This window comes from Trachypithecus francoisi, unplaced genomic scaffold (assembly GCF_009764315.1).
Source record: "Trachypithecus francoisi isolate TF-2019V2 unplaced genomic scaffold, Tfra_2.0 Lachesis_group16, whole genome shotgun sequence".
Taxonomy (NCBI): domain Eukaryota; kingdom Metazoa; phylum Chordata; class Mammalia; order Primates; family Cercopithecidae; genus Trachypithecus; species Trachypithecus francoisi.
In genome coordinates, this window is record NW_022681461.1 from 44,581,889 (window position 1) to 44,593,410 (window position 11,522).

The following is an 11,522-nucleotide window of genomic DNA, read 5'->3' on the forward strand; positions in this document are numbered from 1 at the left end:
ATTTGTCAAAACTCAGCAAATGTACACTTAAGATTGTTGCACGTCAGGTATGTAAATTTACCTTTAAGAAACTGTAAACCAATACTGAGCCCTAATTAACAATATGTATACTGAATTATGTAGAGGGAAAGCATACTGATGTCTGCAATTTACTTTGAAATGAATCCCCCAAATTAATAACAAAGTGGATAGAAAGATACATGAACATGTGCTGAAATTTGTTACAATGTTTTTTAGGAATCTAAATGATAAGTATTCAGATGTTACACAATAAAATTCAATGCTTCTGTTGGAAATTTTTCAAAATTAAGTGTTGGGGGAAGCAAATTATACAATAGTTTATATAACATTTTTGTTAGAAAAAATATGTGTGTATGTGCATAAGTAATTTCTGCACAAGTGCAGGAAAAAAAGACTGCAAGAAAACCGACCAACCAAACTGTTCTCAATGGGCTGAGAAAGGACTAGTGAGAAGGAAGGCTTTCAAATATTTATGTGTTCTTCTAAGTTTATCAACAACCATGTACTTCTAAATTCTTTTCAAATAAAGATAACCTAAGAGACACTAAACTTACAAACAAAATGTTTACTTTAGGCCTCTCTGTCACTATATATTATACTTATAGTAAATGCTTTTAAAATTATTACTTTTAAAAATGAAGTACGGAAGGATTTGCTGTAAAGCCATGTAACACTTACGATAAGATGTTTCCCAAACTTATTATTTACAGATTATTTTTCTCTACGGAAAAAGTCTTATTTAAGAAAACAGATTTGGTTAAAACTTAGTATAAAAACTTTTAAATAAACATAAAGTAACCACATTTGCTAACTGACAATTAAGTGCATCTAACCATAAGACTCCAAGGATACCATGGCACATAATTCAAAAATATATCATCATGTAAAATCAAAAAGCAAACTTACCACTTGCAAATTCACTGAGGTGTGCTGTAATTTTTCTGGCACCAGCATTTAGAGATTTTCTTTTGATTCATTTTTTTTCAATTATATGCCACCAAATAGATCTCTCTTCAATAACAGTTTTCCATGAGGACCTATTAATGGTTTAAGAAACAATAATTTCTCACAAAGACAAAAACGATAAGCAACTAAATATTCTAACTGTGAAAATGCCAATTACAAATGTCTTAAATTTAGAAATAACAACAAAAAAATTCAACTCCATTTGATACTGTGCTTTCATATCCCACCCATCCCTTCAGAATTTGCATTTGGTTACCATTATACATGAGTCTCTCTTTCAAAATCACCCACTTCCCATAAAATCAAATAAGCATTGTATGTTCAGTATTTGGGCTCCATTACACACTTCCTTGGCCACAAATCACAAAATAACAATAGATTCTGCTAGAAGTATATAATCACAATTCATAAACAAAGATAAACACTTTAAAATGGAAGTTTTAATTTAAAATGTTTTAAGACAGTTAATCCTCCTGTAATGAAACCATTAAGAGAGTCAAACATAAGTCAGTTTCTACAATTCAGGCTTTAAAATATATACTATAAAGTCCTGTATATAACATATACTGATGCACTATTTTATTAACTCAATCAACATTTAACTACTATACATACTATGCTTTAACACAGGGTATAGATGAAAAAGAGAGACTCTATCTTCAATGGAGGCAGACTAGCAAACAGACTAGACCAGTAAGACAAGTTAAGAAAGAGGGCAAGGGGACAAGACTGTTACCTCATATGGTAAGGATATTGGTTCATAGGTCATATTACAAAATTTATTTCTTACGGTACATAGCCATCAGGAAAAGATTCCTGAAGACAACAAACCCTGTAAGTTAGCTAGATGAAGAATGGAGACTCTTCAGACCAAGAGAACAGAAAAAGCAAAGGCATAAAAGCAGGCAAAGGAAATCTGAGTAAACTGAAATAACAAGAATCACTGCATATAGAATGGGGTAAGATGTTCATCTTTTTGACCACAACCAACTCTAATAAATTGTGTAACATTACTAGTACACACAGATATATATGAATAACTAAAAAAGTTTAATGAAGTGATATTTACCCTTACTACATATGAGACACGCTGATATTGCTATTCTATTTTTTCTTTTTTTTTTTTTTAGACTGGGTCTGACTATGTTGCCCACGCTGGAGTGCAGTGGCTATTCCCAGGTGCGATCATAGCGCACTGGGCTCAAGCATCCTCCTGCCTCAGTTTCCTGGGCCGCTGGCACCACAGTTGGGTACCACTGCAACCTATTTATTTTACTTTAATAAAAATGTGTAATACTGGTCATAGCCTACTAAACCGATTTCATGACCCACAGGTAGCTCCTCAGATTGAAAAACACTGTTCAACCATGCCATGAGTTTGGATTTCACCTTGAACACAGTGGAAAACCACTGAGGGATTTTAGGCAGTAAAACGCCATGATCAAATTTGCATTTTCAGAAGAACGGACACAATCTGAGGGCTGAATTGTGGTGGACTGAGAAAGCACTGAGATTGAATACATGCAACCAGGTAGACTGACTGTTAACCCGGCAAGAAATGAGGAGGGCACATGGGGTAAGCACCCCAAAAATAGTAACTGATAAGGGGAATGGTGTGTGTGTGTGTGTGTGTAAGTGGGTGGGGTAGTGACACTTAAGACAGGAGGCATACTGAAAAAGGGCAGATCTGGGAGAACTTAAATAAATAAAACTGATAGGACCTAGTGATCAACTGGGAGCAGAGGGCAGACTAGGATGGCTCCCAAGTTTCACATTAGGATCTAGGTGAAAGGTGGAACCATTCTCTAAGACAGGAAACAAAGGACAAGTTACAAGTGTGTTAGGTGTGCTGGTTACCACAGCAACAGCAAACTATTAAATACTGAGAATGTAAAAAACATATCAAAATTATTACCATTACATTTCTTTTGCCTTTATACATTTGTGGGGGGCAGGGAACTTGTATTTCCTCCCAAGGTCAACTTCTCTATGGTCCATAATTGTTAGATTGTCAAATGAACTTTGTTTCTACTCTTAACTTTTTAAGCTAATTTAAAGTGGGCTCCTTGGCTGCACCTTTGCTTTTCAGAGACTGAACACAGAATTACAAAGTTAAAGGCTGGGTACAGTGGCTCATGCCTGTAATCCCAGCACTTCGGGAGGTTGAGGTGGGAGGATCATTTGAGGTCAGGAGTTCAAGATCAGTCTGGCAAACACGGCAAAACCCTGTCTTCACTAAAAGTACAAAAATAAGCTGGGCATGGTGGTGTGTGCCTGTAATCACAACTACTTAGGACGCTAAGGCACGAGAATCGCTTGAACCCAAGAGGCAGAGGTTGCAGTGAGCAGAGATTGCACCACTGCACTCCAGCCTGGGCAACAGGGCGAGACTTCATCTCAAAAAAATAAAAAAGTTAAAGAGCTGTTACCCCAATGGCAAATAAATGAATTCTTTCAGAAAAAAATTCAAACAGAATTAAATGTGGTACAACAAAACGTTTTTGAAACATGGCCAAAAACAATAATGCTGCCAAGTCTATGACTTGAGAGTGGCTTCCTAATGTTTCAGCAAAACAGTAGTTTCTATCAGTAACGTTAGCAGGTTATAGCACAGGTCAATCACCCATGAGTCAAATCCCAGTCACTCACTGGCTTAAAAACAATAAAAATCCTACTTTACATTTATAGTTATTAGAGCTACACTGCAGACACAGCCTCTAAAGTGAGATTCATATTTTAGTATTAGATAAACACCACCACCGCTAGAAATCAAATCTCATCTATGTGGTAATAAAAGTAATGCTGGGCCAGGCACCGTGGTTCATGCCTGTAACCCCAGCATTTTGGGAGGCCAAGGTGGGCAGATCATCTGAGGTCAGGAGTTTGAGACTGGCCTGGCCAACATGGTGACACTCTGTCTTTACCAAAAAATACAAAAACTAGCCAGGCATAGTGGCGCCCGCCTGTAATCCCAGCTACTCAGGAGGCTGAGGCATGAGAATCGCTTGAAGCTTGAACCCAGGAGGCGGAAGCTGCAGTGAGCAGAGATCACCGTGCCACTGCATTCCAGTCTGGGAGCAAGAGCAAGGCCCTGTCTCAAAAACAAAACAAACAAACAAAAGTAATGCTGGGCCTAAACATCCAAAAAATTGGAATAACAAAACAATTCCAAAGTTTCAAAACTAGACAACGTCATTAAATACTTTTGATATGCTGCGCCTGAAAGAATACAATCAACAATTTACAAGCTAAGTTTTCAAACACACCAAATTTTTTTTTCCACAGTGCCAAGAGAAAATGCTTATTAGATGAATATATGAAATTTTAAACTTATTAATTACAGCCAACAATGAATTTAGAAAGCAGAGCTACAGCTAAAAACATATTTATAAAACTTTTTGACTTCTGATATCATTCTACTCTGAAAACTGGTCAAGTGTAGGCAGTTAAATAATTCTCCGTAAAAATCATGCTCTCCTTGCCAATTAGGAATTCAATGTTTTAAATATCACATAGATATTCAGTTGATTATCAACAGATCAAAAAATTAATCTTCTACAGATGTTAACAGAGAAATTATGACACAGTCTCTTATTCACTTTCCAAGCTTTAGTTTCTTTTCAAGCTTCAGTTTGACCATCTGTAAAATGGAGATAAAAATGTCAACTTATACAGTTGCTGTCACGCTTTTTTTTTTTTTTTTTTTTGAGACGGAGTCTGGCTCTGTCACCCAGGCTGGAGTGCGGTGGCCGGATCTCAGCTCACTGCAAGCTCCTGCAAGCTCCGCCTCCCAGGTTTACGCCATTCTCCTTCCTCCGCCTCCCAAGTAGCTGGGACTACAGGCGCCCGCCTCGTCGCCCGGCTAGTTTTTTGTATTCTTTAGTAGAGACGGGGTTTCACCATATTAGCCAGGGTGGTCTCGATCTCCTGACCTTGTGATCCGCCCGTCTCGGCCTCCCAAAGTGCTAGGATTACAGGCTTGAGCCACCGAGCCCGGCTAGTTGCTGTCACGCTTAAAAGAGAAATTGCCTGGCAAAGCAGCACCTCCAAAATGCTAACTTTACAGGGCAGTGAAGGAGAGAGGAAAGGAAGGGAAAGTGAAAGGTAAGTTTTACTTCTAGTTTTACAAACTCCAGAATGAAACAATGTTTCTGGGTCCCCATCTTAAAAGTAATGAAAACGGTTTAACAATACCCCAGGGCCTGCTCTTGCGGTAATCCTAACACTTGGGAGGTGAGTTGGGTAGGATTGCTTGAGCTAAGGAGATCCAGAGCAGCCTGGGCAACATAGCCAGACCTAGTCTCTGGTTAAAAGACAAACAGTGGTGGCTCATGCCTGTAATCCCAGCACTTTGGGAGGCCAAGGCGGGTGGATCACCTGAGGTCAGGAGTTCAAGACCAACCTGGCCAACACGGTGAAACCCCATCTCTACTAAAAATACAAAAATTAGCCAGATGTGATGGCGGGTACCTGTAATTCCAGCTACTCAGTAGGCTGAGACTTGACCCCAGGAGGCAGAGGTTGCAGTGAGCTGAGACTGCCCCACTGCACTCCAGTCTGGGTGGCAAAGCAAGACTCTGTCTCAAAAACAACAACAAAAAAAACAAACAAACAAAGAGAAAACCAGCCGGGTGTGGGAGCACTCATCTGTAGTCCCAGCTTATTGGGAGGCTGAAGTGGGAGGATTGCTTAAGCCAGGGAGATGGAGACCAAGGTTGCAGTGAGCTCTGACTATACTGCACTCCAGCCTGGGCGACAGTGAGACTCTGTCTCAAACAAAAAACAAAACAAGCACAAGAAAAACAAATGCCCCGTTATCTACTTGTCTAAAGTCTGAACAAGTTAAAAAAAAAAACTTCAAATATGAGAGCCCTTCAGCTAGTATTACACTAACTGAAGTTGTATTTCTACATGTTGGCTGGGGGGGTTCTTTAAGCAGAAAACCAAAAATAGAGATTTGATCTAAAATAGAATGACTGAACTAGGCTGGGCACGGTGGCTCACGCCTGTAATCCCAGCACTTTGGAAGGTCGAGGTGGGTGGATCATGAGGTCAGAAGATCGAGACCATCCTGGCTAACACGGTGAAACTCTGTCTCTACTAAAAATACAAAAATTAGCCAGGCGTGGTAGTGGGCACCTGTAGTCCCAGCTACTCAGGAGGCTGAGGCAGGAGAATGGCGTGAACCTGGGAGGAGGAGCTTGCAGTGAGCCGAGATTGCCCCACTGCACTACAGCCTGGGCGACAGAGCAAGACCCTATCTAAAAAAAAAAAAAAAAAAAAATAGAATGACTGAACTAAAGCCCCTAAACTAAATCACTTTCAAGTAAAAGCAGGACTGGTGAGCAAAGAAATAAAGTGTGAAAGAAAATCAGTACTTGATTTCAGAAGCTAATAAAGAATGTATAATGTAAGCAGGGATTCTGAATCAATTGCTGAGTTTTCCAGGAAGACTGTAAAAACGTGGGTGGACAAAGTGTCAAAGCATAACATACGTACATGCACCACCAATAGTTTCAAGAATCCACTCTGTAGACTAAGTTTTTAAATTACATTCTGGGCAAAACTGAGCATAAGCTGTTGCTCTTCTCATAAATTTGCTTTTGTGTTTACCAGTCTCATGAGTAAAAAATAAATACAAATGACTGTATTAGTAGTACTACACTGAAGTATTATTAATACTGTTAACACTATCCTGTACTAACAGTACTAGTAGTATTAGCAGTACTAGTAGTATTAGTACTGCTAATACAGGCATTTACCTTTATTTTTCCCTAGTTGCATTAACTTGCTTTAACTTTAGAGAAAGTAGGTAACTGGGGCACTGTTTTTTATGTGTGTTTGTCTGAGACAGGGTCTCACTATGTTGTCCAGACTGGAGTGCTGCAATCAGAGCTCACTGCAGCCTCGGTCTCCATTCTCCCCAGCTCAAGCTCACTTCATTAGAATCTTCTAACAAAAAGTAAAAATAGTTTGGGAGGTGTGGGGCGATACGAATTAAAGACCACCAAATATTGTTTCAGTCAGTACAAAATGTCTCTGTGGGAGTTTTCATTTAGGGAGATAGGAGTGGGAAAAGGGACTGAAAGGGCAAGATTAATTGTAGGACAGGAATGGGGATGAAAAACAGATAACTTTTGTTCCAAAATCAGCAGAAGGAAAAACCTTCAGATACAGTAAAAGTCAGAAATGAAGAGGCCCAGGCTTTTCCTGGGTATGAATCAAGTATGTTCTTCTAAGAAGGAAGGGGAAGCCTGCTACTTACCTTCTAGTACCCACTGCACCAAGAGAGATTGGGTGGGGTGGCGGGTAGGAGACTAAATTAGATTTCCTTCACACCAGGCTTTACCAAAGCAGGCATGATTTAAGAACACTAACACCATAAGAAAAATCTCTCCTCACCTGCTTGCTGAAGCTGAAAATCCTGCAGTAAGTGAAAAAGTTCTTCATTCTGTAATTACAGATAAAAAGCTTAAAATCAGAAGCCTGGTTGACATCACACTTGAGCATTTTATATTAGAATTAAAAAAAAATTCATCAGTGAATGGTAAAATACCTATTTTACCCAACCTGCCGTTTTGTAGAAGTAGCAACACATAGGTTAAGAGAATCTCTGAAACGGAGAAGAAGGTGAATCTACTCTGAGAGAAATAGCAGAGGAAAAAGCAGCTTGAAAGGCAGAAGGCAAACTTCAAAAATGTCACAATTTTACCCAGGTTAGATCTAAAGAGCGAAACAAACACATAAACTACCATCATACTAAGGTATTTTTGTTCAGGGAGCTATCAATGAGCAGTGATGATTCACATGTCTATGAAAATGTGCTTTTTAAACTAGTCTGACTTAACTTATCAAGAATTCTTAACAAATCACTTTCAACAATAAAAACTGTTTTAACAATTTCACCTGTATTTTAAACTTTAATGAGTTATTTAAGCACTGATTATTCTACTAGATGCTAAATTGCTTATTATAACTAATGTATGTGAAAAGTTGAATCTGAGCCCTAATGTTTTACTAAAACAACATAAAAGGTTACATTCCTTAAAATAAAAGTAAAACTGAATTTAGGGAACAAGCTCTTGGCAATAAAAACAGCCTTTCCTCTGCCTTCCCTATTTTGCCTGGTAGTACTGATACTGCCACTGTGTCACCTCCTATGCTAAAAAAGTTTTCATTGAGTCACATTCAATTACAATTCCAGAAAAACAGCTCCATGGAGACATTACTCAACTTCTCAAGCAGTTTCTTCACTAAACCACTATATAATAAGACTAGCACGAGGACAAACAGTTTGATCCTTTATTGACCTTCTCACTCTTTTCCTCTCCATCCAAAGAGGATTTCGGGAAAATGGCTTACGGATGGCAGCACCTTGCGTTTGTTAGTATTCACTATAACAAGTCCCTGGATTGTAACTGCAGAGGCCATTTAAGTCATGGTCTTTTTCAAGCTATATGTGGGTCACATTTTATAAAAACCATTATTTTATTCATGTGCTTTTCCATAGGTCCTGAATCGGTCATTACGAATTAAAGAAATGAGGCAGTAGGCAAATAAGAAGTACAAATGTTATGATTCATTGATTCTTATTTCAGAACTTCCTGTTAAGCTGATTATGTGTCTGCATTTTTAAACGCTTAGATTTATCTTATTAAACAAAGCACCTCATAGGCAAAAGTGACACAGTCCTCACCATTTCTTTAAATGATGTTCTATTTCATTTATTCCAACTACAGCTTCCTAAGTATGTTAACAGAAATCTCAACAGCGTGAAAGGATCTAGTAGAATTGTTTCCATCGAAAATGATGAATTCTGGAAGAGTACTACACCAAAACAATTATGGAACTATACATTTTAACTTGTATTTTGATATAATTTTATTAATACTTCGTATATGTTTTTAACGTACCTTCAACGCGTTAAAGGGTCTTATATTATTTAAAAACATACTATTTTCCAAGTAAGCATGGAGAAGCTAAAATAAGCCTTAAAGAATTTATGATGGTATACAGAAAATAATATGGGTCATTGCCTTACCCATGACCCCACAGCTGGATAGTGACAGAAATGGGACTAGACTCTAGTTTTTCTTTCCATGACACCAAATCTCATTTGGTTTTCTTTCCAATTGATTTCTCACCTCAATTCTTCAAACATCTTTTTGCTTTTAAGAGATGGCACAACTAAGGAAAAAGAGAGCATCTCTCTGAATTTTATCTTTAAAATAAGTAAAATCTAAAGAGTTGGAAGAATTTAATATTACACCAAAAGCCTTTTAATCCAGGAACGGCACATGCTAAGCAGTCATCAAATGGTGACTGTTATTAATATCATTCTTACCACAAGGAAGGCAGTGAATTTTTAAAAGTGTACATATTAGCATAGTAGGCTGAGGACCTATTTAACACATCTTTTTAAATTGCACTTAATTATCGTTGGTCGTCTTTGGACTGTAACTTTACAATATAATTTATGACCCGCCCACAATGACCTTGATTTTTTTTTCCTCTTGTACTTTCAGGGGATGCTATATTGCAATATTTTAAAGTAATAATTGGTCATGTCCTCTCAGCCTGATAATACAGACAACCACCCTGACTCTCAAGGGCTCTTAAAATGTGACACACACATAGCTTGAAAAAGACCATAACTTAAATGGACTCTGCAGTTACAATCCAGCGACCTATTATAGTGAACAGTAACAAGTGCAAACTGCTGCCATCCGTAAGCCATTTTCCCGAAAACCTCTTTGGATCGAGAGAAGAGGAGTGAGAAGGTCAATAAAGGAGCAAACTGTCCTCTCTGCAGCTTCACACCAGAAGTCTGGAATGAATGAATAGCTCTGGAATAGCACAGAGAAACCAGGGATCCCAGTGTAGGTCTCCAGACGGGGGTGCGGAGACAGAAACTGTAGTTTACAAGCGAGAAACTCAGGAAATAGATTTTTAAAAAATAAATAAATAACTAGCCAACACCGTCTCGACTACAGCAGGAACCCCTCACCGCCAGTTTGAGGGAGGGGCACTTAGCAGGTGGCTGCAGCTCTAGCAGAAGACGCTCTGAGAAAGGCCAGGCCTGGGGCAGGGAGGCACCGAGAAGCCCCGGGGTTCCAAGCAGAGCAGGTGCAGGGGGCGTGGAGGGACAGGTGAGGGCGTCCCGGCGCGGAGGAGCGGCGGGCGGGCCCGGCGGGGCGGAGCAGGGGCCGGGGGTGGGGGCGGCCGCTTCGCCCCCGCGCCTGCACACTCACCGTCGCGGCTGGCTCGCCTCTCGCCGCCGCAGCTCTCGCGGCCGCCAACAGCTCTTTCCCCTCCTCCTGTCGCGCCACCTCCGCCTCCTCCGGCGCCGCCGCCCAGGCCGGGCCGCTCTTCCCTTCCGCTTCCGGGAGCCTGAGAGCCTGGACCGGCCGAGTGGGTGTCCGCATGCCCGCGCGCCCGCGTGGGGAGGGACGACTGCAGCCGTCGCCGTCTCGCTTCGCTCCCGGGAGCCGCGATGGGAGCCGCTGAGGGCCGAAACTCCTGCAATCGCGCCGCGGCCCCAGAACCGCGGGCCCAGTCCGACCGCACTCTCCTTCGCCTGCCCCCTCCCCAGCCCTGCTTGAGCCGTCCTTCTCATTGTCCCCATATCCTCACTGCTCACCTCTCCCGAGAGACAGGACGGGGACCTTAGCTTAAAAGATTGCATGTATCCTGCCTTCTTCAGGGGATGTGGCCAGCAGGCCTCTCTCGCCGTAGGCGTTCTGGATGTCCCATGGTACCTTGCTTCAAAGTGCGGTCTGCAGCATCAGCACCCTCTGGGAACTCACAATCTTAGAAATGCACAATCTCAGGCCTGCTGAATCAGTACCTGCACTTCAGCAAAGTCACCAGGTGACTCCTAAGAGGTGCACCGTAAAGATGGAAAAGCATTGCACTGTGTTACATGGTCTCGTCCGCTTGAGACCCTCTATTGGGTTGCCTCAGACATCCCAGGATATTTCCTGTTCCTGTCCTCAACCTAAATCCACACCCAAACAATCTTTTCTTATATTTTGGGAGACCTCCAAAAGTTTCCTGCTTTCCCATCCCTACAAACCCGGTAACTTTTGGACTCAGCGATGCAAGTAATCCACCTCTCAGTCTAAGTATCTTCACCAAACGCCAGAGATCTGCTAACGTTCCCACCTCACCCCAGCTGAACGGTGTTTGGGGAAGGTTAAACTGTTTGCAGTAATGTGGAGCTAGATCGTTGTGCCCACGTGCCACAGGAGGAGATAGTGTGTTGGTGGAAGAAATACTACCTCTTGTATAAAATCTGTACGCCTTATGTGATTAAAAGTCCTCCACAGACACATCCCTACCTACCTCTCCAGTCTTAGCTCCAACTAATTTGGTTCACTTCCCCATTCTAGAATGCCCTGCTCTCTGATGATCTTAACCCTATCCAGATTTGAGAGTGGAAATCTTGCCTACCCAGAGTTCTCTCACCACTGCGCTTGTAGAGCACACATGGTTGCTTGTTTGGGGCCTCATATTGCCTTGTATTGCTAAGGATT

The 11,522-nt window shown here is 41.0% G+C and overlaps 1 protein-coding gene across 4 annotated transcripts in view; it reads right to left on the bottom strand.

The window, feature by feature from the left end:
* Positions 1–10,720, bottom strand: part of ZDHHC21 (zinc finger DHHC-type palmitoyltransferase 21) — a 74,539-nt gene extending 63,819 nt beyond the window's left edge. The window contains exons 1-3 of one of the 4 annotated variants that reach the window (XR_004443484.1): positions 10,239–10,583; positions 7,390–7,438; positions 928–1,058 (exon numbers count right to left, since the gene is read on the bottom strand). The gene's annotated coding sequence lies outside the window, so the exon portion shown is untranslated. Of the gene's footprint in view, positions 1–927; positions 1,059–7,389; positions 7,439–10,238; positions 10,584–10,627 lie in introns of those variants that run through there. The other 3 variants (XM_033237382.1, XM_033237381.1, XM_033237380.1) reach the window with 3 other exon arrangements.
* Positions 10,721–11,522: the final 802 nt, after the last annotated feature.